The following is a 26346-nucleotide window of genomic DNA, read 5'->3' as shown; positions in this document are numbered from 1 at the left end:
ATGGACCACCTTTCAACAGGCCCATGAAATGTGCTATGAGCTGATACATTGCAATTGTAAGAAATCATGCCGTAGCATGTGTACATGCAGCAAAGCAAAGTTCAAATGCACATCACTCTGCCAGTGTGAACAGAGCTGTTTTCAAACATAGATCACTTGCAAACATTCCCAAAGAGTTTGTTTCGGTTTAAGCTAGTTCACCTTTACTTCATTCTCTTTTCTACAATTTGCTTTTCATCCAGTATTGTAAAGTTTACACTTTCATATAATACACAATGGACGAGACGGTTTCATATCACACTATGGACCAACGACACCAGCACTGCTTACATATCTGGTCACCAGGGGGCTCTTATGAAATTTTTAATGCTTTTATTATATTTTCCCTGTTCTCCTTTCAAAATTTGCCAAGTTTCCTGATTCTATATTAAGAAATGTAAACGTTATCCCAATATTAGGATGTGTTCATGAATACGGTTAGTTGGCAAAACATTAGTTCCCAAAGACACCACCAGGGGGCTCTGCCAACTTGTTTCCATATCCAGAAATGCTCACCTGGGGTCACTCTACAAGTGTGCCTATAAGGCTAACATCGTGCATTTTTGGTATGAAAACATACCAAAAATGCACGATGTTAGCCTTATATCCTCCGCTATAAAGAACTACCTGAGGAACAGCAGTGGGGACAACAAACCAGTGACCCAGCATCACTCCTGGCATTTAACCCTCAGAGAACACGGGCCCACACGGGTCATTGATGCTTTTGCTCTTAACCACAACAACAGGCACATTGTGCTGTTCTGAAGACATCAGTAGTCGGGGAAAGATTTTCTCTCTGCCTGCTGTTGCCATTTTTTCCCTGAGGCTGTAGACAACATGGGTAGGTCTAGACTGGTGTGTGTGATTTTGGTCATTCTGTATGTCATTAGTGACTGTGGCAGATCAGAACGTGGCTGTGTTGCCTGTGAACGTACACACAGACATTGATACACAAACATTGATACACACACACACACACTGATACACATACAGACACACAAATACAAACAGACACACACAGAAAAAACACACACATTGATACACACACACACAGACCCACCAGATTGATACACAAACACACGATACACATACAGACACACAGATACAGACACACAGACAAACACACTGAAACACACACTGATACGCACACACGACACACACATCAATGCACACACACATCGATATGGATGGATGGATGAGATTTATTGTCATTGTCATTACAAGTGCAACAACAACAAGATTACGTCCACACTCACATTTCCACAGACAAGATACAGCAATTAATCCACAATTATTACTTGTTTACTGTAATAATGGTACACATCAGAATTAAGACAACACATATACATTTGACATTGTTTATGTGCACTAAAGTTTTAATAATCTGTTTTCCAAATTGAGGCGATGTGAGTGTGTGGTAGCTGCTGCAACAGGAGTTGTGGCACGGGGACCTGCCACAGCTAAAACCGCGCAGCCCCTGGAGGGGAGAAGGGGTGGCGTGAGCAGTGGTCGGGATGGGGTGTGTGATGAGGGCAGGAGGGGAGGTAGGAGGGAAAGTGGAGCATGCTTAAGTCTTTGTCCATGTGTGAGTCTGTCCTTGTACTGGAGTCAGAGAGATAAAGAGGCAGCCAATGTTACCCAAGGCCATAGAAATTCTTCTGGAGGAAAACAGCGGGGCATTTTGTCCTTCAGAGGCTGATAAGCCTGCCATGTTTGTGGTTGAGCAGTGAAAACACTTTTACAGCTTCACATGAACAAACCAGATTCCAAATTATGAATACGAGGTCTGTTAGAAAAGTAACAGACCTTTTTATTTTTTGCAAAAACTATATGGATTTGAATCATGTGTGATTGCATCAGCCAAGCTTGAACCTTCGTGCGCATGCGTGAGTTTTTTTTCCACACCTGTCCGTTGCATCATTCGCCTGTGAGCACAGCTTGTGGGAGGAGTGGTTCAGCCTCCTCGTCGGATTTTCATTGTCAGGAAATTGGCTGATCGACTGCCGCTTTGCTTCATCAACATTTTTTTCAGAAAGTGTGAGAGACAGCCAAGTGGAAACCATTTGGAAAATTCAGATGGCTTTCGGTGAAGATCTTATGGGGATCACAGAGATTAAGGACAATTACAACTGGATTAAAGACGGCCCACAGCAGTGGATGGCGCGCCGCGCACCAAGCGGCGATCGACAGGCTCAAACGACCAGATCATTTCCAAAGTGAACACTTTGTTGATCCGGGATGTCGTCTGACTACCAGAGAAATGGCAAGACAGCTGGACATAGCACTTTTTCAGCGCATTCTACAGTTACAGGAGCTTTTGTAATGGAAAGAGGAGCGGAGAAATTCACCACGGAGCCGCTCATGGCGCGGAACGAAAGCACCTCTGTGTTGGTCTCACAGGACAAGCCCTATCATGCCCAGCTCTTGCACCATTCGGAAAATTCAGACGGCTTTTGGTGGCTTTTCAGAAGTGTGACTATCCGAGAAATTGTAGACGAGCTGGACATGCCACAACATGTCCTGTGAGGCTTCATCACAACATTGCTTTTTGTTCTGTGCCCTGTGCCTCCGTTCCGACGCGCGAATTCCTCCGCACGTCTTTTCATGACAAAGAACTCCTGTAACAGTGGAATGTGGCGTTCATTTCCAAAGTAAATGCTTTGTTGATCCGGGACGTCGTCTTACTACCACAGAAATGGCAGAAGAGTTTGACATCAGCACTTTTACTGCATGAAAAGATGTGCAGAGGGATTCGCACGTCGGGACGGAGGCGCAGAGCACAGAACAAAAAGCAACGCAGTGATGAAGCCTCACAGGACATGTTGTGGCATGTCCAGCTCATCCACAATTTCTCGGATAGTCACACGACTGAAAAGCCACCGAAAGCCATCTGAATTTTCCAAATGGTGCAAGAGCTGGGCATGTTAAGGCTTGTCCTGTGAGACCAACACGGAGGTGCTTTCGTCCCGCGCCATATACTCTCTCCTTCTAGTCGCCGTCAGTACTCTAGCTGCAGCATTTTGAATTATCTGAAGGCTTTTCAGGGAACTTTTAGGACAACCTGATAATAATGAATTACAATAGTCCAGCCTAGAGGAAATAAATGCATGAATTAGTTTTTCAGCATCACTCTGAGACAATACCTTTCTAATTTTAGAGATATGAGAAATAATGAAAACACACCCTGGCAGAACAAACGATACGCAAACTGAGACAAAACAAAACCGGTGACTATGGAATCGTGCAATTAATAAAACAACATAGCTGATAAACTGAGAATGGAAAAAAATGACAAAGGGAGCATAATCCAGTGAGCCATTTTCTCTGCCTTTCGGCTGCTCCCTTTAGGGGTCGCCACAGCAGATCAATTGTTCCCATTTCGCCCTGTCCTCTGTATCTTCCTCTGTCACACCAACCACTGCATGTCTTCCCTCAGCACATCCATAAACCTCCTCTTTGGCCTCCCTCTTCTCTTTTTGCCTCGTGGCTCCATTCTCAGCTTCCTTCTCCCTATATATACCCTGGGTCCCTCCTCTGCACATGTCCAAACCATCTCAATCTCGCCTCTCAGACTTTGTCTCCAAACCGTCCCACCTGAGCTGTCCCTCTGATATGTTCATTCCTAATCTTGTGCATTTTCGTCACTCCCAAAGAGAATCTCAACATCTTCAGCTCTGCCACCTCCAGCTCTGCCTCTTGTCTTTTTGTTAGTGCCACCGTCTCTAAACTGTACAACATAGCTGGTCTCACTAATGTCTTGTAAACCTATCCCTTACACTGGGCTCCCTCCCATTCACACACATGTACTCAGTCTTACTTCTACTGACTTTCATTCCCCTTCTCTCCAAAGCATATCTCCACCTCTCCAGACTAGACTCAACTTGCTCTCTACTCTCACTACAGATCACAATGTCATCTGAAAACATCATAGTCCATGGAGACTCCTGTCTGATCTTATCCGTCAACCTGTCCACCACCATTGCAAACAAGAAAGGACTCAGAGCTTATCCTTGGTGTAATCCCACCTCCACCTTGAATGAGTCTGTCATTCCTATTGCGCATCTCACTGCTGTCACACTATTCTTGCACATGTCCTGCACTACCCTAACATACTTCTCTGCCACTCCAGACTTTGTCATACAATACCACAGCTCTTCTCTTGCCACTCTATCATAATCATAAGTCCACAAACACACAATGTAACTCTTTCTGGCCTTCTCTGTACTTCTCCAACAATATTCTCAGAGCAAACATTGCATCTGTAGTGCTCTTTCTCGGCTTGAAACCATATTGCTGCTCACAGATCTTCAACTGTTTTCTAAGCCTTGCTTCTACTACTCTTTCCCATAACTTCATGCTGTGGCTGATCAACTTTATGCCTCTGTAGATACTGCAGCTCTCCACATCACCATTCTTCTTGAAAATAGGAGCCAGCACACTTCGTCTCCACTCCTCAGGCATCCTTTCACTTTCCAAGATTTTATTAAACAATCTGGATAGAAACTCCACTGCCATTTCTCCTAGACATTTCCATGCCTCCACTGGAATGTCATCTGGACCAACTGCCTTTCCACTCTTCATCCTCTTCATAGCAGCCCTCACTTCTTCCTTACTAATCTCTTGTACTTCCTGATTTACTCTCACCACATCATCCAGCCTTTACTCTCGCTCATTTTCTTTATTCATCAGCTCTTCAAAATATTCCCTCCACCTTCTCAGCACACACTCCTCACTTGTCAGCACATTACCATGTGCATCTTTTACCATCATAACCTGCTGCACATCCTTTCCAGCTCTGTCCCTTTGTCTGGCCAATCAGTACAAGTCCTTTTCTCCTTCCTTACTGTTCAACTTCTTGTACAGCTCGCAATATGCCTTTTCCTTCGCTTTTGCCACGTCTCTTCTCGCCTTATGCCGCATCTCCTTGTACTCCTGTTTACTTTCTTCATCTCTCCGACTATCCCAAAACTTTTTCACCAACCTCTTTCTCCTTATGCTTTCCTGGACCTCTTCATTCCACCACCAAGTCTCCTTGTCTTCCTTCCACTGTCCAGATGTCACACCCAGTACTGTCCTAGCTGTCTCCCTCACCACATCTGCAGTACTTTTCCAGTTCTCCAAAATTGCTTCCCTTCCAATCAGTGCTTCTCTCACCTGCTCGCTAAATTTCACACAACAGTCTTCCTCCTTCAGCTTCCACCATCTGATCCTTTGTTGAACTCTCACTTTCTTCTTCTTCTTTACCTCTAAAGTCATCCTACAAACAACCATGCTATGTTGTCTAACGACACTCTCTCCTGCCACCACCTTACAGTCTCTGATTTCTTTTAGCTTGCATCTCCTATAAAGAATGTAGTCCACCTGTGTGCACCTTCCTCCACTCTTATATGTTACCCTGTGCTCCTCCCTTTTCTTAAAGTAGGTATTCACCACAGCCATTTCCATCCTCTTTGCAAAATCAACTACCATCTGTCCTTCCCCATTCCTGTCCTTGCTACCATATCTACTCATTACTTTCTCATCACCTCTGTTCCCTTCACCAACATGCCCATTGAAGTCTGCTCCTGTCACCACTCTTTCATGCCTGGGCACACTCTCCACCACCTCATCTAACACACTCCAGAAATCTTCTTTCTCCTTCATCTCACAACCTACCTGTGGGGCATATGCACTGATGATATTCATCATCACCCCTTCAATTTCCAACTTCACACTCATCACCCTGTCAGACACTCGCTGAACCTCCAGCACACTTTTAACATAATTTTCCTTTTAAATTACCCCAACCCCATTTCTCTTCCTGTTCTCACATGATACAACCACTTGAACCCACTGCCGATGCTCCTGCTCTTACTTCCCTTCCACTTGGTCTCTTGCACACACAATATGTCTACCTTTCTCCTCTCCATCATATCAGCAATCCAGTGAGTAATACTGAAGATAAATAATAACAAAAGCATGTGACTAAGCATAATACAAACAAATGTGATTAACATAATAAAACTAAAACTAACGAAACTTAAAGCACGAGTGAACAAATACAAAAACAAACTACACAATAAATAATAAACAAAGAATGAACCAGTGACAAAAGTGTAACATAAGCAAAACCAGCGAAAAACTGAATGACTGAAAACTAAATGATGAGGTGCTGATTGAAACCAGTGACTAAATAGTAAACAAAGCAAAACAATAAACAGAACCAAACTGAGACTAACATGATAAAGTATGAACTAAAGAAAAGTAGAACCAGAAAATCACAAAGGAAATCTACCAAGGGCTCAGACCTAAACCCCGAGCTGGGGCCGAGCATGACACATTTTTTGCGTCCAGCACAACTTCCTTTAGAAATGTCCTTGACAAATAATATCAGTCTATTAGGATGTCAGGTTATGTGTTACACATGTACATGTGTGTGTAGATATTTTCCAACTTACTCCAATTGGTGAAACTTCTTCTCATTTCTGCCTCATTTTCTTATTAGGAGTCCGAGTGTGTTCAGGCTCCCCTGTTTGTTTACTAAATACAACACACGTGTTACCAGACCTTAAAATCCAACAGCAGGGGGCGCTAATATCCAAGATTTATGAACATACAAATTAACCTGCTTATCCTTCATCGTGATTTTCTCCATTGTGAGATATAAAAGTGTCTTATCGTAGCGTTCGTGTGTATGTGCATTATAACGCCTCAGCACACGAGTGAAGATACGATATTCTTCAGAACAACAATATACGCAACATGCATCCAGCAGCAGACACGTTACTGTCATAGACAACTGGCTGTAAAGTTTTTGTTCAAGTTATAACTTTCTAAACAGTGTAATTTGTAATGAAAGCCACTTACATTTGTGTGGCTCTTTTGGCGTCATATTTGTGTCTGTGGAGACAGCAGTAAGCTCCTCCTACCCCTCCAAACAGAGCGTACATCCAGATTCACTCCATTTGAAGGGGTTTGAAGCCCTCCGCCTAACCCTCCGCCTCACTCCAAAAAGAGAATTGAGACACCCCTCTGTCCCTCGTGCCCACGCAAAACGGAGGGGAAGGGGAAGGGCCGAGGGGTAGAATTGAGATTCAGCCATGGTAGACAACAGTGGCAACAATATAAGTATTTACAACGTAAAATAACTCTCTAATCAAAAGCCAAGAAAACAAATATGTTTTAAGGCGAGATTTAAAGACTAGAGGTGAATCCGCCTGCCTAATACAGAGAGGCAGGTCATTCCACAATCTGGGACCAGCAACAGAAAAAGCTCTATTACCTCTAAGTCTGAGCTTGGTCTGAGGAACTACAAGCAGAGCTTGAGCTCATGACCTGACAGAATGTGATGGAGAATAAGATATGAGCAGGTCAGACAGATAACGTGGGACAAGATCACTGAGACATTTAAAAACAAACAATAAAATTTTAAAATGAATACGATATCAAACTGGCAACCAGTGAAGGGAAGAAATAACAGGTTAAATACGGTCATGCTTCCAGGATCCAGTTAACCCTCTGGGGTCCGAGGGCATTTTTTGGACAGTTCACTCGCCTGGCATAAATGTTTTATTATTGCTGTTAACAGCTCTCCCTGCATCCCACAATCAAGTGTTATGTCTCTTTTTTTTCAGGACAACCTGTGCTTTCAGAATTTATACGGTACAGTGGTGTTTTCTAAGTGTAATAAAGGTTTACAATCAGAAATGAGAAAGGTAAAAGTAAAGCAACAACTGTTTTGACACTTTATAAAGGTAATTTGAGGTCTTGTGTGAAGGACTGTACAATATAAATGTTCTAACAATAAACACAAATGCACAAGTTCATGTGTAGACCGCAGGGGTCCCAGAATAATCTTATTATGCAGTTGACCAATCCCAGGTACAGTTCTGTCAGATACCAATCCCATATGTGGAAATACTGTTATTTGTGCCTTTTATAGAATGTGTATGCACTTTTTTTTAAATGGCATCTTTTATTGCTCCTATTTCTTAGATGCCTTTTATTGAACTTTTATTGATGCCTTTTATTGAAACAATTTCTGTCTGCTATTACATAAAGCTCACATCACAAATTTATACTTCTATGAAGTTGACTGTGTGTTTGCTCTCTCTCAAAGCACTTTTCACACTTCCAGGCTTATTTATACTCTGAGGAGCGGCCCCTCCCCCTCACTCCATTGATATGGTAAAGGTGCTTTACGCAGAGGGAGAGACCTGGCCACAGACTGATCCAGTAACATTCACAGCCAAGTTAGTGGAGTAATCTTTATACTCAGACACTCTTTGTTTGAGCATGTGAGATTGTATGAGAAGCTCTCTGTCTGCTCCATCTGCTCACTTTCAGTGATCGCTGTGCGTAATGGTGCAGGGCGCATTGGAGAGAGCAGCCAGGAGGCTATTCAAACAGCATTTACAGGCAAACTAGTAAGACATCTGTGAAAAAAACAATCTTTGGTTTAGCACGTGAGGTAAATCTGCTTATGATTGGATTTTGGAAAACCCATGTGACGGTGAACCAATTCCAATTGGACACTCACTTTCCGCATGTCATCACACAGCTTCTATGGGGAGTACCAAGATGGCGGATGCTGGCTCAAAAGTCCAGAGTTAACTTTTCAGCAAAAAAAAAAAAAAAAAAAGTAAGTTTCTATCTCTTATCATTAAAAAGTTATTTATAATTTAGTAAAGCTTGGTCCCAGCCATCGTATATGATGGTGTCGGCCCCAGAGGGTTAAAAGACGGGCTGCAGCGTTCTGAACCAGCTGCAGCCATGCAAGCGAGGCCTGGCTAATACCGGTGTACAACACATTACAGTAGTCCAGACGAGTCATGACAAAAGCATGAATTAAGATCTCTAAGTGATGCCTTGAAAGTGAGGGCTTTATCTTAGCTAGCTGCCTCAAGTGAAAGAAACATGCCTTCACAACAGCACTGATTTGTTTATTAAGTTTAAAATCTCCATGTATTTTCACAGCAAGGTTACAAACAGTAGATTTAATAAACTGTGCAATGGTCCAAGGTTTATTGAACCAGAACTACCTGATTTACTTGGCCCGGCCAAAAGAACTTCAGTTTTGTTTTAATTAAAGAGTAGAAAGTTTGTGGACATCCAGTCTTTAATGTTCTCAATGCACTCTAGAAGTTGATTTGCACCAAATGCATTCTCACGCTTTAGGGGCACATAGATTTGGCTATAATAGGCATAGAGGTGAAATGACACCCCAAATCTATGAAAAACTGATCCCAGCAGAAGCAAATACAATGAAAAAAGAAGTGGCCCAAGAATGGACCCTTGTGATACACCACATGACAGGGGAGCTGTGGAGGAAACAAAATCTCCACGTCTTATACAAAAACTCCTATCCGTTAAGTAGGATCGGAACCATTCTAGAGCATAGCCCTGAATGCCGACCACATTCTTAAGGCAATCCAGGAGGATCTCATGATCCACTGTGTCGAACGCAGCGGTCAGATACAACAACAACAAAACAACAATGTGACCAGAATCAGTAGACACCAGCATATCATTAAAAACCCTCATCAAAGCTGACTCAGTACTGTAAAAATTCTTAAAACCAGATTGAAAGACCTCGGGGATCTCATGCTCATCTAAGAATGATTTCAGCTGATTAAAAACAATTTTCTCCAACACTTTTGACAGAAATGGTAGTTTGGAAATAGGGTAAAAGTTGGATAGATCACTAGGATCAAGACCAGCCTTCTTTATTAACGGCTGAACAACTGCATGCTTCAGGCAAGCAGGCACTACCCCATTTATCAAGCTTCCATTGACACAGTGTAGGACAGAGGAAGCCATTGTGGGAAACACTTCTTTGAACAGACGCGGAGGAATAGGATCATTGGGTGAGCCAGCAGGCTTCATCTGACACAATACTTTTTCTAAACAGGAGAGTGTCACAGGCTCAGACTGATACAACACGCCACAGAGAACTGGGCAGTAGTGGTTGAATTAATTACGTGACAGCAGTGCGCACAGTGTTGTATAAATAAGGCACATCAAAAAGAATCGGCACATGGTCAGAAAAGACAGCACCACAGACTTCTAAATTACACACGGAAATGCCATAAGTTAAAACAAGGTCCAGTGTATGTCTGTGTACTTGTGTGGGTCCAGAAACACACTGCACAAAGTTAAAAGAGTCAATAGGATCCAAAAGGTTTTTTGCCATAGGATTATCAGCACAACATACATGAACATTAAAGTCACCCACAATCAATATACGGTCAAACTGAGGCATGATTTCAGCCAAGAAGTTAGAAAAATCATTTAAGAAGTCTTTGTTGTATTTAGGTGGCCTGTAAACAACAGCACACAGCACGGGTTAGGGTTAGCACAAACACGCACGGCACAAACACACACACACATCGATACACTCACATACACACAGACTGACACATCGATGTAATGTTTTTGTTTTTTTCGCTGTATTCACCAAAGCAGTTGCGAAAAGTGCAGTTTTTTTCAGTTCACAGTGGAGAAGGAAAGCCAAGGCAAATGGGAGGTCGTGTCCATAAGTGTCAGCCTACACAGCTAACACTTCCTGTTACTGATCACTTAAGCCTGGTTCACACGGCAGGATGGTAAAATTGTCTGTAAGTTTCCAAAACCTGAGAGACTACACACGTGGAGATAAAAATCATAAATCTAACAGTGTTGGTCATCCAGTGTGTGGTGTTCAGCCACACAGTAACAACACCACACACAACAGATTTCACACACATTCCCAGGTCAGATAGGAAATCTGCAAAATCTCAAGATTAAACGTGACTTCAGAGTAAACAAATGGAGATACTTTGTGGACTATTTACAATGGAGGAAAAAAAAAACGTACAAAAGAAAAGGCGTTCTTTAAAAGGAGTGGAGGCAGTGCGACCACCGGACTTCTGGTGCGCCATAACAGCTGTTTTGATTTTAGATTCCGCTCTGTGCGTCCATCACCTCGCTTTCTGATTGGCTGCATGTCACATTCAGCAGGCTGTGTGCTCATTTGTGGTCGGAGGACACAACACACACTGCGATATCGGACCTAGACCAATCCAACATGTTGAATATCCCTGATTTTGCAATCGGAGCATTCCTGGCGTCTTTCCGAGCAGATCAGAGCGCTCTGAACACACCACACACAGCAGGAATATCTGATAAGATTATCTTTTGCGTCATCACGATTGTCAGGCGTCCTATGCCGGATTGTCGGAAGGGGAAGATCGGGTCTGATATTGGCCTAATTATCCTGCCATGTGAACTGGGCTTTAGCTGTGGTCTCTCGCCTGCACAACCGCCTCAACATGTTTGAGCTCCGGGTCATAAACAACCGCAACACATGTCCACTTTTCACCGCATTGTCACTTTTTCTTTGCATTTTCACTTTGCCATGTAATTGCCCAAAAACTCAAAGAAAGTGTCATGTTTCTGATGGGGACGGGCGAGAGCTGTCCTGGAAGTAGAAAATTTGTATCATATACATCATATTTTACCCCTTTAGTGCCACCCTCAAATGACACTGCACTGCCAATTGGAATTCATTTGGTTTCATGTTGTGATTCTTGGGAAGCCAGATATAAATATTTGTTATTATTTATTTATTTATTAGGAAGATATGATTTTCAGTTTATATCTTGCTCCAAGGTACAAGTTGCACAACCTCTGAAACAAGTAAAAAAACAAACAAACCTGGGACTAATCCTCTAGACAACACGGGACCACAAACCTCTCAAACATGTTTATAAGAGTCACAAAACTGCTTCTTGCTCTGTGACAGAAATCCTTCTGAGAGCGACTGTACGATGAATAAACACAAAACACAGACCTGGAAAATATATGTGGAAACACATTCTTACCTTTGTGGAGTATTAAGCTGCCATATCCAGGTCTAAGTGTGACCCAGGGAACCATCAGGACTCTCAGATGGAAAAAGTCAGTGACACAAACATCCACAGACCGACAGAAAGACCTGTCTGCCCACAGAAGGAAAAAAATGAAATAAAACAGACCTGAACGTGGAATTCAACTCATGAACAAAGTCCGCAATTTCAGTGAAAATTCTTGGGATGGATTAAAAAACTTCCAGGACAAAAGTTTTACTCAAAAATCATATTCTTATATTTCTGCCACTCTGTCACAGTCACCTGGAGAGGAAACTCTGCAGAGACAAATGAGTCATCGTGGGAGTGTTCAGAACACACACAACTGCATTCCTGGTGCGGCGTCACACTCAAACCTCACCCAGCGTTCAGTCACTCAAACCTCACTCAGCGTTCAGTCACTCAAACCTCACTCAGCATTCAGTCACTCAAACCTCACTCAGCGTTCAGTCACTCAAACCTCACCCAGGGTTCACTCGTTCAAACCTCACCCAGGGTTCACTCGCTCAGACCTCACTCAGTGTTCAGTCACTCAAACCTCACCCAGCGTTCAGTCACTCAAACCTCACTCAGCGTTCAGTTGCTCAGACCTTAACAGCGTTCAGTCACTCGAATCTCACCCAGGGTTCACTTGTTCAAACCTCACCAGGGCTCACCTCGCTCAGACCTCACTCAGCGTTCAGTTACTCAAACCTCACCCAGCGTTCAGTCACTCAAACCTCACCCAGTGTTCAGTCACTCAAACCTCACTCAGCTTTCAGTTACTCAAACCTCACCCAGCATTCAGTTACTCAACCTCACCCATGTGTCATTCACATCAAACCTCACTCAGCTTTCAGTTACTCAACCTCACCCAGCATTCAGTCACTCAAACCTCACCCAGCGTTCATTCACTCAAAACCTCACTCAGCTTCAGTTACTCAAACCTCACTCAGCATTCAGTTATTCAACCTCACCCAGGGTTTCACTCGTTCAAACCTCACCCACGGTTCACTCGTTCAAACCTCACCCAGGGTTCACTCGCTCAGACCTCACTCAGCGTTCAGTCACTCAACCTCACTCAGTGTTCAGGTTATTCAAACTCACCCAGGGTTCACTCGTTCAAACCTCACCCAGGGTTCACTCGCTCAGACCTCACTCAGCGTTCAGTCACTCAGACCTCACTTCAGCATTCAGTCATTCAAACCTCACCCAGTGTTCACTCCTTCAAACCTCACCCAGGGTTCACTCGCTCAGACCTCACTCAGCGTTCAGTCACTCAAACCTCACTCAGCGTTCAGTCACTCAGACCTCATTCAGCATTCAGTCACTCAAACCTCACCCAGCGTTCAGTCACTCAATCCTCACTCAGCTTTCAGTTACTCAAACCTCACTCAGCTTTCAGTTACTCAAACCTCACTCAGCGTTCAGTCACTCAGACCTCACTCAGCATTCAGTCACTCAAACCTCACCCAGGGTTCACTCGTTCAAACCTCACAAAGGGTTCACTCGCTCAGGGCCTCACTCAGCATTCAGTCACTCAAATCTCACCCAGCATTCTGTCACTCAAACATCAACTCAGCATTCAGTCACTCAAACCTCACCCAGGGTTCACTCCTTCAAACCTCAATCAGGGTTCACTCGCTCAGACCTCACTTAGGGTTCACCCGTTCAAACCTCACCCAGGGTTCACTCGCTCAGACCTCACTCAGCGTTCAGTCACTCAAACTCAATCACCGTTCAGTCACTCAAACCTCACCCAGGGTTCACTCCTTCAAACCTCACCCAGGGTTCACTCGCTCAGACCTCACTCAGCGTTCAGTCACTCAAACATCACTCAGCATTCAGTCACTCAAACCTCACTCAGCGTTCAGTCACTCAAACCTCACCCAGGGTTCACTCGTTCAAACCTCACCCAGGGTTCACTTGCTCAGACCTCACTCTGTTCAGTCACTCAAACCTCACCCAGCATTCAGTCACTCAAACCTCACTCAGCGTTCAGTCACTCAGACCTCACTCAGCATTCAGTCAGTCAAACCTCACCCAGGGTTCGCTCGTTCAAACCTCACCCAGGGTTCACTCGCTCTGACCTCACTCAGCGTTCAGTCACTCAAACCTCACTCGGCATTCAGTCATTCAAACCTCACCCAGCGTTCACTCCTTCAAACCTCACCCAGGGTTCACTCGCTCAGACCTCACTCAGCGTTCAGTCACTCAAACCTCACCCAGGGTTCACATCGCTCAGACCCTCACTTAGGGTTCACTCTTTCAACCTCACCCATGGTTCACTTGCTCAGACCTCAACTCAGGGTTCACTCGCTCAGACCTCACCAGGGTTCACTCGCTCAGGCCTCACTCAGCGTTCAGTCACTCAAACCTCACTCAGCATTCAGTCACTCAAACCTCACTCAGCGTTCAGTCACTCAAACCTCACCCAGGGTTCACCTCGTTCAAACCTCACCCAGGGTTCACTCGCCTCAGACCTCACTCTGTTCAGTCACTCAAACCTCACCCAGCATTCAGTCACTCAAACCTCACTCAGTGTTCAGTCACTCAGACCTCACTCAGCATTCAGTCAGTCAAACCTCACCCAGGGGTTCGCTCGTTCAAACCTCACCCAGGGTCACATCGCTCAGACCTCACTCAGCGTTCAGTCCACTCAAACCTCACTCAGTGTTCAGTTATTCAAACCTCACCCAGGGTTCACATCGTTCAAACCTCACCCAGGGTTCACTCACTCAGACCTCACTCAGCGTTCAGTCACTCAGACCTCACTCGGCATTCAGTCATTCAAACCTCACCCAGCGTTCACTCCTTCAAACCTCACCCATCGTTCACCGCTCAGACCTCACTCAGCGTTCAGTCACTCAAATCTCACCCAGGGTTCACTCACTCAGACCTCACTTAGGGTTCACATCGTTCAAACCTCACCCAGGGTTCACTCGCCTCAGACCTCACTTAGGGTTCACATCGTTCAAACCTCACCCAGGGTTCACTTCACTCAGACCTCACTCAGGGTCACTCGCTCATACCTTACTTAGGGGTTTACTCGTTCAAACCTCACCCAGGGTTCACTAGCTCAAACCTCACTCAGCGTTCAGTCACTCTAAGTCACCCAGCGTTCAGTCACTCAAACCTCACTCAGTGTTCAGTCACTCAGACCTCACCCAGATTCTGCCAGAAGAATCTCAGATCGGAGAATCTACTAGTAGAGTTTCCATTAATTACAAGTTCTTACTTTGTTACTGTGATCACTCAGCATGGTGTGGCTTGTAATGTTAAGTTGATATGACAGATAGTGTTCTAATTTCCACACTAAGGTATTGCTGTCATTCTATATTGAAATATCATCTTGTCATGGTAATGAATGGCTTGGTAGAATCGGAGTCTCTACCAGTAGTGTCTCCATTCGGAGACTCTACTGGTACCAGTAGAGACTCCGTGTAGGTTATGTCGCTTTGTGTCCATGTTGTTGAGCTGCCTTCTTGGCCAGGTCACTCTTGGAAAACAGATGTTTAATCTCATTGAGGCTTTTACCTGGTTAAATAAAGGAGATATGTATTTAAATAAAACATACCTGGCTGAGGAGCCAAATGATAGTCATGATCTGTCATTGCGGCCAAAACTGCCGGGTTCTCCACTTGTCCCTCACACAGCAGCAATGCCACAGTCAGAGCTGAGCAATCGTCATGGTCTAAGCTCTAACCCATTTCTTTTGGAGACTTTAGTCACTCGGGAATGAGTGAAAGCTGAGGTACGGCCGTGTTTGTTTAGTGGAATTAGCACGGCATGGAGCAGTGACACCATGAAGCTGCTTCAGCCATTGCTGACAACTGACCGGAAGTCCAGATGCACAGCTAAATTTTACTTCCGCATAAGAAACCCGGAAGTGTGAAAATCCCCCACAGTCACACCTGACGTTACGTCAGTTCGTGGTGTGGCAGCCGCATCATGATAACATGATATGGGGAAGTCCCTGCTCTTTTAGTCGTACCAGACCTGAGAATGCAGAGGTCATCTGTCCCGGTGTGTCTGATAACACACTGTGGGTGTCCCAGAACATCCGTCCTCAGGCCCTGCTGGACCTGTTTCATGGTGTTACCTTGTCAATGTGGGTCCAGTAACCACCTGTTGGAGCCCATTAGGTATTATGATATTATGATATGCTGATACCCATTATGATATGCTGGCTCTGTTTTTTCCTGTTCAGCTGATCCAGGGTCCGAGGATGAAGATGGCAGAGGCACAGATAGAGGAGGACAGAGTTTGAAAGGGTAAGAATATGCTGGATGGTCTCTGTCTTTCCATCTGTCTCTTCTTGTTGCAAATAGGAAATATATAAAAATGTTTAAATCACAAACATAAATTTAAAAACACTTGCAATGCACCAGCTGCACCAACATTTTGATCACATCTAGAACACCACAGAACTGTCCTAGATCCTGGATGGCAACCACCCAGGCAGACAACTGGTCCAATCTGACACCTGTAAAACAACGTTGACCGGCTGCTGGCGGGCAGGACGCAGCTCATGAGAAAATGGTAAGGAGGCTACTGTGACGGTATTCACTGTTTCCATGGCAACCGTCTGTGTCGAAGCAGCTGAGTGGTTGTCAAAGAGCTGTGATGTCATCACTTTGGAGCTCTATGCTACCGCTTCAGAAAACAGCAGGGGGCGCTGGAAAGGCCAGAAGGCTGAGTGTCATTTAAGTTTTCAACACTGCTGAAAAAAAGTTTTTTGTTGTTGTTAACAGGTGATAAAAATAGAACTTACAAACTGTCGATCAGGTTCTGACACATTCCAGAGCTGTTTGAGGAAAAGCACCCAGAGCCTGTTGGACAGGATTTTCACTCTTTGCACGTGGTGCTCCGGGTGGTGCAGGTAAACTAGTCAGTTGAAAGATGAGGACTTCACTCAGAATGAAAGAGGCTTGATGGGCCATCGACCCATCTCTCTTTCTCTTGTTGGAAAGCTGACATCCAGAATATCTGGACATGCGTGTGCTGGTGACCCTCAAAAGAACTTCAACCATTCACATTCACACTCATACATATATGCTCGCACACTTCCCAAGTCCTAGATTGGTTGTCTGGATCAGTAATTTCAGTTAAATATATCATATAGCAGGCGAACACACTGATATTTGACAAAGTGAAATGAAGTTTCTAGTATTTACAGAAAGTGTGCAATAATTATTTAAACAAAATTAGGCAAGTGCATAAATTTGGGCACCCTTGTCATTTATTTATTTGAATACATTTAGCACTAATTGTGGTTTGGTAAGCTCATTGACCCTTAACCTCCTTACACAGGTGAATCCAATCATGAGAAAGGATATTTAAGGTGGCCATTTGCAAATGTTTCCCCTCTTTGCATCTCGTCTAATGAGCGGCAACATGGGAGCCTCTAAACAACTCTCAAATGACCTGAAAACAAAGATTGTTCAACAGCATGGTTTAAGGGAAGAATACAAAAGCTATCTCAGAGATTTCAGCTGTCAGTTTCCACTGTGAGGAACATAGTGAGTGTGGCATGTTGGTGCACAGGGTACCTTTAAGGTGAATGTGGGCAGCGCCAACGGGGCCTTTAAAGTGTGCAGGGCACGCTCATAGAGATATACCACCTGGAGTGGGCTTGTGGTGGCGGCGTGCTACGGGTTCTGTGCCGATTTGTTTGGGCACATTTGCATCGGACTCTGAGGATTCCAGTCCTTCTTACAGGGCAGCAGCCTGGCTGGGATGTGTGTTTGTTTGATTCCTGGTTGTTGGGAGTGCGTGCTATCGGGCACGCGTCGTGGGCTCGGGGCTCTCTCCTGTGGCAAGCTCGTTCATGGTCTTGCTGGCTTTGTGTGCTGTGCCACAGCTAATGTCAAATTCTGCTTCAGAGCCTGAGTTGTTGTGGGCTCTTTCCCCCTCCTCCTCCTGCTGTCCGCAGGTGCGTGTGCCTACACTGGCAGGTAAGATTTCAACTACACAGGCTGAGTTAATATGGTTGTTTGTTTTTCTAATTATCCCCGTGTCTCTTATTTAGGCACAGGAACCACGGTGCGCGTAGTGTACGTTTCAGTCGCCACCTCCTATTAAAGGGCCGTTGTTTCGTCCACATTTCGTTGGCTGCCAACAGCTGTGTACATTGCATTGCAGAGGGAACCATCTGCGGGTGCTGTTTGGCGCACTGCATGGGATTGATTTCACCTGCTGTGATTAAGATGGTGGGGTGAGGGGTTAATCCTCCTTGGCCGCGTTTTGCCTAATTTTATGCATGTTTGGTGCTTTTTGTGTTGGTTTGTTGTTTATGTGTTGGTTTGCAGTGGGTTTTTTTGTATTTAATTTGTTTTGTTTTTTTTTGTCTGAGCTGGACCCTTGCTCACCCAACATTAATCTGGTTGAAGGTGAATAATTTAAGTGCAATATAAGATCTGGTTGAAAACTGAACAGTTTAACTCTGTGTTAAATGCGATATAAGGTCTGGGTGAAAACTGAATAAGGTAATTCTGTGCCATATAAGGTGAATGTGAAAAGCAGTACCATGAAATGTGAAATGTGTAATGTTTTATTATATTTTTAAATTAATTGACAGAATAAATAAACCTCTCTGTTTCCCGTACCTTGCGCAGCCTTTTGTTACAAATTGGGCTTTGATTGGTCTCGGGGGCCGTATCCCTAGGTGGCTTGGTCGGTCCTTCTTTTTAAAATTGAAATTAAATTACAGTGTCTTTTAATTAGATAAACAAACAAATAACCCTAGCCCAGGAGCGAGACTCCACTTCGCTGCATGAGGAAATGGAAGACCACAGGCACAGTACTAGTTAAGGCCCAAAGTGGCAGGCCAAGAAAAATCTTGGATAAGCTGAAGCGAAGGATGGTGAGAACAGTCATAGTCAACCCACAGACCTGCTCCAAAGACCTACATGATCTTGCTGCAGATAGTGTCTCTGTGCACTTTGCTCAAAGATATGCTGTATAATGCTGTAATGCAGAGGAAGCCTTTTCTGCATACACACCACAAACAGAGTCACTTGAGGTATGCTAAAACACATTTGGACAAGCCAGCTTCATTTTGGAATAAGGTGCTGTGGACTGACAAAACTAAAATTGAGTTATTTGGACATAACAAGGGGCAGTATACATGGCTGAAAAAGAACACAGCATTCCAAGAAAAACACTTGCTACCTACAGTAAAATTTGGAGGTGGTTCCATCATGCTGTGTGGCCAGTGCAGGTACTGGGAATGTTGTTAAAGTTGATGGTCTAAAGTTGACAGATTCCAGTCAATATCAGGAGATTCTTGAGAACAATGTTCATGAATCAGTTACAAAGTTGAAGTTGCGCCGGGGCTGGATCTTTCAACAAGACAACGACCCTCAACACTGCTCAAAATCTACTAAGGCATTCATGTAGAGGAACAAGTACAACGTTCTGGAATGGCGATCCTCCTGTCCTGTGCGCCAATTGCATTTCTTGTATATTCATCTGTGAATTGTTCTGTAATTTATGTTTTGTAGCATGGCCCGGGCAGAGGGTCACCCCTTTGAGTCTGGTCTGCTTGGGGTTTCTCCTCAGAGGGAGTTTTTTTCCTTACCACTGTTGCTCTGGGGGTTGGTAAGGTTAGACCTTACCTGTGTGAAGCGCTTTGAGGCAACTCTGTTGTGATTTGGCACTATATAAATGAAAATAAAGCTTCATCTGACACAATACTTTTTCTAAACAGGAGAGTGTCACAGGCTCAGACTGATACAACACGCCACAGAGAACTGGGCAGTAGTGGTTGAATTAATTACGTGACAGCAGTGCGCACAGTGTTGTATAAATAAGGCACATCAAAAAGAATCGGCACATGGTCAGAAAAGACAGCACCACAGACTTCTAAATTACACACGGAAATGCCATAAGTTAAAACAAGGTCCAGTGTATGTCTGTGTACTTGTGTGGGTCCAGAAACACACTGCACAAAGTTAAAAGAGTCAATAGGATCCAAAAGGTTTTTTGCCATAGGATTATCAGCACAACATACATGAACATTAAAGTCACCCACAATCAATATACGGTCAAACTGAGGCATGATTTCAGCCAAGAAGTTAGAAAAATCATTTAAGAAGTCTTTGTTGTATTTAGGTGGCCTGTAAACAACAGCACACAGCACGGGTTAGGGTTAGCACAAACACGCACGGCACAAACACACACACACATCGATACACTCACATACACACAGACTGACACATCGATGTAATGTTTTGTTTTTTCGCTGTATTCACCAAAGCAGTTGCGAAAAGTGCAGTTTTTTTCAGTTCACAGTGGAGAAGGAAAGCCAAGGCAAATGGGAGGTCGTGTCCATAAGTGTCAGCCTACACAGCTAACACTTCCTGTTACTGATCACTTAAGCCTGGTTCACACGGCAGGATGGTAAAATTGTCTGTAAGTTTCCAAAACCTGAGAGACTACACACGTGGAGATAAAAATCATAAATCTAACAGTGTTGGTCATCCAGTGTGTGGTGTTCAGCCACACAGTAACAACACCACACACAAACAGATTTCACACACATTCCCAGGTCAGATAGGAAATCTTGCAAAATCTCTCAAGATTAAACGTGACTTCAGAGTAAACAAATGGAGATACTTTGTGGACTATTTACAATGGAGGAAAAAAAAAAACGATACAAAAAGAAAAGGCGTTCTTTAAAAGGAGTGGAGGCAGTGCGACCACCGGACTTCTGGTGCGCCATAACAGCTGTTTTGATTTTAGATTCCGCTCTGTGCGTCCATCACCTCGCTTTCTGATTGGCTGCATGTCACATTCAGCAGGCTGTGTGCTCATTTGTGGTCGGAGGACACAACACACACTGCGATATCGGACCTAGACAATCCAACATGTTGAATATCCCTGATTTGCAATCGGAGCATTCCTGGCGTCTTTCCGAGCAGATCAGAGCGCTCTGAACACACCACACACAGCAGGAATATCTGATAAGATTATCTTTTGCGTCATCACGATTGTCAGGCGTCCTATGCCGGATTGTCGGAAGGGGAAGATCGGGTCTGATATTGGCCTAATTATCCTGCCATGTGAACTGGGCTTTAGCTGTGGTCTCTCGCCTGCACAACCGCCTCAACATGTTTGAGCTCCGGGTCATAAACAAACCGCAACACATGTCCACTTTTCACCGCATTGTCACTTTTTCTTTGCATTTTCACTTTGCCATGTAATTTGCCCAAAAACTCAAAGAAAGTGTCATGTTTCTGATGGGGACGGGCGAGAGCTGTCCCTGGAAGTAGAAAATTTGTATCATATACATCATATTTTACCCCTTTAGTGCCCACCCTCAAATGACACTGCACTGCCCAATTGGAATTCATTTGGTTTCATGTTGTGATTCTTGGGAAGCCAGATATAAATATTTGTTATTATTTATTTATTTATTAGGAAGATATGATTTTCAGTTTATATCTTGCTCCAAGGTACAAGTTGCACAACCTCTGAAACAAGTAAAAAAACAAACAAACCTGGGACTAATCCTCTAGACAACACGGGACCACAAAACCTCTCAAACATGTTTATAAGAGTCACAAAACTGCTTCTTGCTCTGTGACAGAAATCCTTCTGAGAGCGACTGTACGATGAATAAACACAAAACACAGACCTGGAAAATATATGTGGAAACACATTCTTACCTTTGTGGAGTATTAAGCTGCCATATCCAGGTCTAAGTGTGACCCAGGAACCATCAGGACTCTCAGATGGAAAAAGTCAGTGACACAAACATCCACAGACCGACAGAAAGACCTGTCTGCCCACAGAAGGAAAAAAATGAAATAAAACAGACCTGAACGTGGAATTCAACTCATGAACAAAGTCCGCAATTTCAGTGAAAATTCTTGGGATGGATTAAAAAACTTCCACGACAAAAGTTTTACTCAAAAATCATATTCTTATATTTCTGCCACTCTGTCACAGTCACCTGGAGAGGAAACTCTGCAGAGACAAATGAGTCATCGTGGGAGTGTTCAGAACACACACAACTGCATTCCTGGTGGCGGCGGTCACACTCAAACCTCACCCAGGGTTCAGTCACTCAAACCTCACTCAGCGTTCAGTCACTCAAACCTCACTCAGCATTCAGTCACTCAAACCTCACTCAGCGTTCAGTCACTCAAACCTCACCCAGGGTTCACTCGTTCAAACCTCACCCAGGGTTCACTCGCTCAGACCTCACTCAGCGTTCAGTCACTCAAACCTCACTCAGTGTTCAGTTATTCAAACCTCACCCAGGGTTCACTCGTTCAAACCTCACCCAGGGTTCACTCGCTCAGACCTCACTCAGCGTTCAGTCACTCAGACCTCACTCAGCATTCAGTCATTCAAACCTCACCCAGTGTTCACTCCTTCAAACCTCACCCAGGGTTCACTCGCTCAGACCTCACTCAGCGTTCAGTCACTCAAACCTCACTCAGCGTTCAGTCACTCAGACCTCATTCAGCATTCAGTCACTCAAACCTCACCCAGCGTTCAGTCACTCAAACCTCACTCAGCTTTCAGTTACTCAAACCTCACTCAGCTTTCAGTTACTCAAACCTCACTCAGCGTTCAGTCACTCAGACCTCACTCAGCATTCAGTCACTCAAACCTCACCCAGGGTTCACTCGTTCAAACCTCACAAAGGGTTCACTCGCTCAGGCCTCACTCAGCATTCAGTCACTCAAATCTCACCCAGCATTCTGTCACTCAAACATCACTCAGCATTCAGTCACTCAAACCTCACCCAGGGTTCACTCCTTCAAACCTCACTCAGGGTTCACTCGCTCAGACCTCACTTAGGGTTCACCCGTTCAAACCTCACCCAGGGTTCACTCGCTCAGACCTCACTCAGCGTTCAGTCACTCAAACTCAATCACCGTTCAGTCACTCAAACCTCACCCAGGGTTCACTCCTTCAAACCTCACCCAGGGTTCACTCGCTCAGACCTCACTCAGCGTTCAGTCACTCAAACATCACTCAGCATTCAGTCACTCAAACCTCACTCAGCGTTCAGTCACTCAAATCTCACCCAGGGTTCACTCGTTCAAACCTCACCCAGGGTTCACTTGCTCAGACCTCACTCTGTTCAGTCACTCAAACCTCACCCAGCATTCAGTCACTCAAACCTCACTCAGCGTTCAGTCACTCAGACCTCACTCAGCATTCAGTCAGTCAAACCTCACCCAGGGTTCGCTCGTTCAAACCTCACCCAGGGTTCACTCGCTCTGACCTCACTCAGCGTTCAGTCACTCAAACCTCACTCGGCATTCAGTCATTCAAACCTCACCCAGCGTTCACTCCTTCAAACCTCACCCAGGGTTCACTCGCTCAGACCTCACTCAGCGTTCAGTCACTCAAACCTCACCCAGGGTTCACTCGCTCAGACCTCACTTAGGGTTCACTCTTTCAAACCTCACCCATGGTTCACTTGCTCAGACCTCACTCAGGGTTCACTCGCTCAGACCTCACCCAGGGTTCACTCGCTCAGGCCTCACTCAGCGTTCAGTCACTCAAACCTCACTCAGCATTCAGTCACTCAAACCTCACTCATCGTTCAGTCACTCAAACCTCACCCAGGGTTCACTCGTTCAAACCTCACCCAGGGTTCACCCGCTCAGACCTCACTCTGTTCAGTCACTCAAACCTCACCCAGCATTCAGTCACTCAAACCTCACTCAGTGTTCAGTCACTCAGACCTCACTCAGCATTCAGTCAGTCAAACCTCACCCAGGGTTCGCTCGTTCAAACCTCACCCAGGGTTCACTCGCTCAGACCTCACTCAGCGTTCAGTCACTCAAACCTCACTCAGTGTTCAGTTATTCAAACCTCACCCAGGGTTCACTCGTTCAAACCTCACCCAGGGTTCACTCACTCAGACCTCACTCAGCGTTCAGTCACTCAGACCTCACTCGGCATTCAGTCATTCAAACCTCACCCAGCGTTCACTCCTTCAAACCTCACCCATCGTTCACTCGCTCAGACCTCACTCAGCGTTCAGTCACTCAAACCTCACCCAGGGTTCACTCACTCAGACCTCACTTAGGGTTCACTCGTTCAAACCTCACCCAGGGTTCACTCGCTCAGACCTCACTTAGGGTTCACTCGTTCAAACCTCACCCAGGGTTCACTCACTCAGACCTCACTCAGGGTTCACTCGCTCATACCTTACTTAGGGGTTTACTCGTTCAAACCTCACCCAGGGTTCACTAGCTCAAACCTCACTCAGCGTTCAGTCACTCTAAGTCACCCAGCGTTCAGTCACTCAAACCTCACTCAGTGTTCAGTCACTCAGACCTCACCCAGATTCTGCCAGAAGAATCTCAGATCGGAGAATCTACTAGTAGAGTTTCCATTAATTACAAGTTCTTACTTTGTTACTGTGATCACTTCAGCATGGTGTGGCTGTAATGTTAAGTTGATATGACAGATAGTGTTCTAATTTCCACACTAAGGTATTGCTGTCATTCTATATTGAAATATCATCTTGTCATGGTAATGAATGGCTTGGTAGAATCGGAGTCTCTACCAGTAGTGTCTCCATTCGGAGACTCTACTGGTACCAGTAGAGACTCCGTGTAGGTTATGTCGCTTTGTGTCCATGTTGTTGAGCTTCCTTCTTGGCCAGGTCACTCTTGGAAAACAGATGTTTAATCTCATTGAGGCTTTTACCTGGTTAAATAAAGGAGATATGTATTTAAATAAAACATACCTGGCTGAGGAGCCAAATGATAGTCATGATCTGTCATTGCGGCCAAAACTGCCGGGTTCTCCACTTGTCCTCACACAGCAGCAATGCCACAGTCAGAGCTGAGCAATCGTCATGGTCTAAGCTCTAACCCATTTCTTTTGGAGACTTTAGTCACTCGGGAATGAGTGAAAGCTGAGGTACGGCCGTGTTTGTTTAGTGGAATTAGCACGGCATGGAGCAGTGACACCATGAAGCTGCTTCAGCCATTGCTGACAACTGACCGGAAGTCCAGATGCACAGCTAAATTTTACTTCCGCATAAGAAACCCGGAAGTGTGAAAATCCCCCACAGTCAACACCTGACGTTACGTCAGTTCGTGGTGTGGCAGCCGCATCATGATAACATGATATGGGGAAGTCCCTGCTCTTTTAGTCGTACCAGACCTGAGAATGCAGAGGTCATCTGTCCCGGTGTGTCTGATAACACACTGTGGGTGTCCCAGAACATCCGTCCTCAGGACCTGCTGGACCTGTTTCATGGTGTTACCTTGTCAATGTGGGTCCAGTAACCACCTGTTGGAGCCCATTAGGTATTATGATATTATGATATGCTGATACCCATTATGATATGCTGGCTCTGTTTTTCCTGTTCAGCTGATCCAGGGTCCGAGGATGAAGATGGCAGAGGCACAGATAGAGGAGGACAGAGTTTGAAAGGGTAAGATATGCTGGAGGGTCTCTGTCTTTCCATCTGTCTCTCTTGTTGCAAATAGGAAATATATAAAAATGTTTAAATCACAAACATAAATTTAAAAACAACTTGCAATGCACCAGCTGCACACAACATTTTGATCACATCTAGAACACCACAGAACTGTCCTAGATCCTGGATGGCAACCACCCAGGCAGACAACTGGTCCAATCTGACACCTGTAAAACAACGTTGACCGGCTGCTGGCGGGCAGGACGCAGCTCATGAGAAAATGGTAAGGAGGCTACTGTGACGGTATTCACTGTTTCCATGGCAACCGTCTGTGTCGAAGCAGCTGGGTGGTTGTCAAAGAGCTGTGATGTCATCACTTTGGAGCTCTATGCTACCGCTTCAGAAAACAGCAGGGGGCGCTGGAAAGGCCAGAAGGCTGAGTGTCATTTAAGTTTTCAACACTGCTGAAAAAAGTTTTTTGTTGTTGTTAACAGGTGATAAAAATAGAACTTACAAACTGTCGATCAGGTTCTGACACATTCCAGAGCTGTTTGAGGAAAAGCACCCAGAGCCAGGACAGGATTTTCACTCTTTGCACGTGGTGCTCCGGGTGGTGCAGGTAAACTAGTCAGTTGAAAGATGAGGACTTCACTCAGAATGAAAGAGGCTTGATGGGCCATCGACCCATCTCTCTTTCTCTTGTTGGAAAGCTGACATCCAGAATATCTGGACATGCGTGTGCTGGTGACCCTCAAAAGAACTTCAACCATTCACATTCACACTCATACATATATGCTCGCACACTTCCCAAGTCCTAGATTGGTTGTCTGGATCAGTAATTTCAGTTAAATATATCATATAGCAGGCGAACACACTGATATTTGAAAAGTGAAATGAAGTTTCTAGTATTTACAGAAAGTGTGCAATAATTATTTAAACAAAATTAGGCAAGTGCATAAATTTGGGCACCCTTGTCATTTATTTATTTGAATACATTTAGCACTAATTGTGGTTTGGTAAGCTCATTGACCCTTGACCTCCTTACACAGGTGAATCCAA

General features: G+C 44.7%; 1 protein-coding gene across 2 annotated transcripts in view; it reads right to left on the bottom strand.

Moving 5' to 3' along the window:
- daam1a (dishevelled associated activator of morphogenesis 1a) overlaps positions 1-21842 on the bottom strand; it is a 275436-nt gene extending 253594 nt beyond the window's left edge. The window contains exon 1 of one of the 2 annotated variants that reach the window (XM_034159463.1): positions 21554-21842. The gene's annotated coding sequence lies outside the window, so the exon portion shown is untranslated. Of the gene's footprint in view, positions 1-11879; positions 12142-21553 lie in introns of those variants that run through there. The other variant, XM_034159462.1, reaches the window with a different exon arrangement.
- Between the last annotated feature and the right edge of the window lie 4504 nt (positions 21843-26346).

The sequence above is a fragment of the Thalassophryne amazonica genome, chromosome 19, assembly GCF_902500255.1.
Source record: "Thalassophryne amazonica chromosome 19, fThaAma1.1, whole genome shotgun sequence".
Classification (NCBI taxonomy): Eukaryota; Metazoa; Chordata; class Actinopteri; order Batrachoidiformes; family Batrachoididae; genus Thalassophryne; species Thalassophryne amazonica.
Note: the sequence above shows the minus strand (reverse complement) of the source record. Positions and strands in the feature narration are given on the sequence as shown.